The sequence below is a fragment of the Microtus pennsylvanicus genome, chromosome 2, assembly GCF_037038515.1.
Source record: "Microtus pennsylvanicus isolate mMicPen1 chromosome 2, mMicPen1.hap1, whole genome shotgun sequence".
NCBI classification, from domain to species: Eukaryota; Metazoa; Chordata; class Mammalia; order Rodentia; family Cricetidae; genus Microtus; species Microtus pennsylvanicus.
This window is the reverse complement of record NC_134580.1, coordinates 43,870,748-43,874,150: the sequence shown is the minus strand read 5'-3', so window position 1 is coordinate 43,874,150 and position 3,403 is coordinate 43,870,748. Positions and strand designations below refer to the sequence as shown.

The following is a 3,403-nucleotide window of genomic DNA, read 5'->3' as shown; positions in this document are numbered from 1 at the left end:
GATAATTTGTCGCTTCTGTTCTCTGAGAAAACTACAGTGACAGAGTGAGTCATTTTACCTTTGTAGCCGTCTTTTGGTCTCAGGTATAAAAAGGTGCCTTGGACTGTCTGCCTCAGGCTGTGGGATCTAGAGCTGGCTTGAAGAGCTCCCAGTAACTGCTTAGGACCTTACCACAGGCCAGGCCCTCTTTGAAACCCTTTTGGAAGCTGAACATAGGACATCTTTTTGTGGGCCTTTTTGGGAGGAGATGCTTCCATTCCCCTTTACAGCTGAGTGAGGGGACCCCAGAACCCTTGACTGTCTTACCTGATGGTGCTCAGCCAGGAAGGGGTTCAGCATCTTAAGAACTATTATGTTGTTCTTTGGAGCCCCTATGCCCAACCCCTCCCCAGTACCTAGATTATAGGACACACACTGAAGACAGATTCCCAGAGACAAGACAAGATCCTGTATGTTCTGTTTGGTGCACTGTAGACATCAGAAGCTGTGTGTGTGCGCGCACGCGCGCGTGCCTGTGAGTGTGTGTGTGCACGCGCGCGTGCCTGTAAATGCTCACTCTAACCCTCCTGTACTCTCGCTGCTCCATCAGGCCCCTTTGCTTCTGTTCTCTCTCCTCAGACCTCATCTTCATTGACATTGGCTTTCATCCCAGAACTCAGCCTGGCATGCAGACCTGCCCTGTAATCTTCACACCTCACAGGGCTAAATCAACAGGGGATGGCTTTTGGGAAATGACTTGTCCCTATGAATCTGTCCTTTCCCAAGCTCCCTCTAATCTTTCTTTCCATGTGTAGTTTCCAGGGCCCCGGCCGGCATTCTCTGCCTCTTTTTAAAGAAGCACCTCTCATCGTTGACCAGTGTCCGACTCCAGGGAAGGGAGGGCAGTGCTAGCCCTGGACTTACACAGAACTTACGGGAAAACGCATCACCCTGAGCGTGGGCCTGCCAAGGCACCCACCCAAGCCAGCCCTGCCCGGGTTGGATGCACTGACCGCCTTAGTCACTGGCCAGAGACACTGTGCTTGCTGGAGCCTTAGTCTACTCCACCTCTCTGATGGCTGAGTTCCTGGAAAAGCTTTACGCCATGGGACGTGGGTTTTTCCCTCCTGCCATATAAGTGGAGCTCTCATCCGCTGGGCTCTTATTCAGTTCAGGGATTGTATTGAACCTTTCAGACGTGGCTGTGAGTGTGCGTGAACACACATGCATGCATGTGCCCATATGGGTGCCCGTTTGCATGCGGAGGTTAGAGGTCTGTGTTGAGTATCTTCTGCAATCTTTCTTTCTTTTTAAAGATTTATTCTTCAGACCTTTAATTCCAGCACTTGGGTGGCTGAGGCAAATGGATCTGTTTTATGTTCAATGTCAGCCTTGTCTACATAGGGAGTTCCACAAAGATCCTGTCTCAAAATAAATAAATAAGTAAGTAAATAAATAAATAAAATAAAAAGCCACAAACAAAAAAAAACCCCTAAAACTTAAAGATCTGTTTTTAATATTTTTAATTTTGTTTATGTATTTTGTCTGTGTGTATGAGTGCAGGTACCCACAGAAGCCAGAGACTTTGGATCCCCTGGGGCTAGAGTTCTAGGTCATCCTGGTGGCTGACGACCTGGGGTCATCTAAAAGGACAGTGAGTTCACTGGACAGCTGAGTCAGTTCTCTATCCATAAGCCCCTCCCTCGCCACTCTTTATCTTTTAGAAAAGAGTATCTTGCTGAACCTGGCTGCTCCTGTCTCCATCCTTCAGCCCAGACATTATAAGCATAGACTGCCATGCCTGGCTTTTTATGTGTGTGCTGGACATTCAAACTCTCGGGTCCTCATGCTTGCCTAGAAAAAACACTTTACAAACAGAACCATCTCTTTCACAAGCCCAGCTTTTTATCGGATGCTCCTACTAATCTGATCTGGTCTCCTGACTAATTGGGGTGCCAGCTCTCAGTTTGGAAGCATGAGGACTCACAGGAGAAAGTACCTGGGGTAACTGAGTCATCCCAGGGTGGCACGCTGTCCTTGTTGGCTCCTTGTACACAGGGGAAGACTAAGACCTGGCTCATGAGTGCATGCAACAATAGACTTTGTAGCCACAAAGCTATGCTATTGTGCCTTCTGGGGAAGCTAAGCAGGGCTTCCTAGTGAGGCTAAACTTTGAGCCTTAGACTCCAGCCTGTGAGCTCCTGTTATCTCCACGCTGTCTCCACTGATAAAGCCTGGAGTGAGCTCCAGGGGACAGATTGGGGTCACCATGCATGCACAGGGAATTTACTTAAGGAGCCTGGCAGAAAGGAACTGCTTGCCGCAGGAGGCGGAGGTGACAGGGGATAGTCACTCATAATGAGAGGACTGGAGATGGATCAGGAAAAGACAGACATCAATCAGCCAATGGGAGCCCGCCCTGGGAGACCTCCTTCTAGTTATCACTAGTTATCATCACAGCTCTTTGTCTATAAGCCGTCAGGACTTCACCCTGGCTTTCTAGTCCCTCTCCCTATACACGGGCACAGGGGAGCAACATTTTGAGGGGCTGTGGAGCCAGGATGGTTCCCGCCCACTCAGCATTTAAACAGTGATTATAGTACCCCCAAAGACATGATCTCACTCCATTGAGCAATGGCTTGGGAATCTAAGCACCGCTAGGCTGAAGGGGGAACTAGAACTTCCTGAGAGAGAGGAAGTATCAACCAAGAATGGTTCTACTTTACCGTGTGTTCCTTCTACCCTGTCATGCGTTCTGAAATCCCACAGGTCTCCCTTCACAGAGATTTTCACAAGGGCGTCCATGTCATTCCGAAACCTGGTAGTCACCTCAGGGGTAGACCCCCAGAACCCTGGGTAGGAAACCCAGAGTAGGCCCAGTGCCTGGAGCTCATGCAGGCCTTAGATTGGTTAAAAAAAAAAAAGATGTCACTCCAGGTGTGACTGGCACGTAATGGATAGCAGGGAACCCCAGCGTGGTCTGGAGGTGGGAAGTGAATGCATATTCTCAGAAAGGTACTCCAAAAGGCATTGAGCAAGAATTTGGGTATAGCTCAGTGGGAGAGCACTTACCTAGCACGCAGGAGGCCCTGGGTTCAATCCCCAGCACTGAAACAAAACTAATGAAATAGAAAGCATTTAATAGAGGAACTCAATGAGAACAGCACCCACCCTGCCCTTAGCTGTCACTTCCCTCTGCTATGCATGACCCTGCCTTGCTTTTTTTCTTGGCCAAGGGCTCTCTAGAGGAATACTGTTTACCCATCACTAGTCTGGGATACACAACCCAGAAACGGTTGGTCTGGCGGGTAAGCCCAAAGTGTCCCTTCTTCTTTTTTTGCACTGTTCCTTAGGGAAACAAAAAAGGATCCATTTAGTGTTGCTGTAGCAAATTTATTATTGTTTGTTTATTTATTTTTAAGGA

At 48.5% G+C, this 3,403-nt stretch overlaps 1 non-coding gene across 1 annotated transcript; it reads left to right on the top strand.

Annotated features, from left to right (window-relative positions):
• The first annotated feature begins 3,021 nt into the window (after window positions 1–3,021).
• Trnaa-agc (transfer RNA alanine (anticodon AGC)) lies at window positions 3,022–3,093 on the top strand. Its single transcript has one exon. It is a non-coding gene; the product is annotated as a tRNA-Ala (tRNA).
• Window positions 3,094–3,403: the final 310 nt, after the last annotated feature.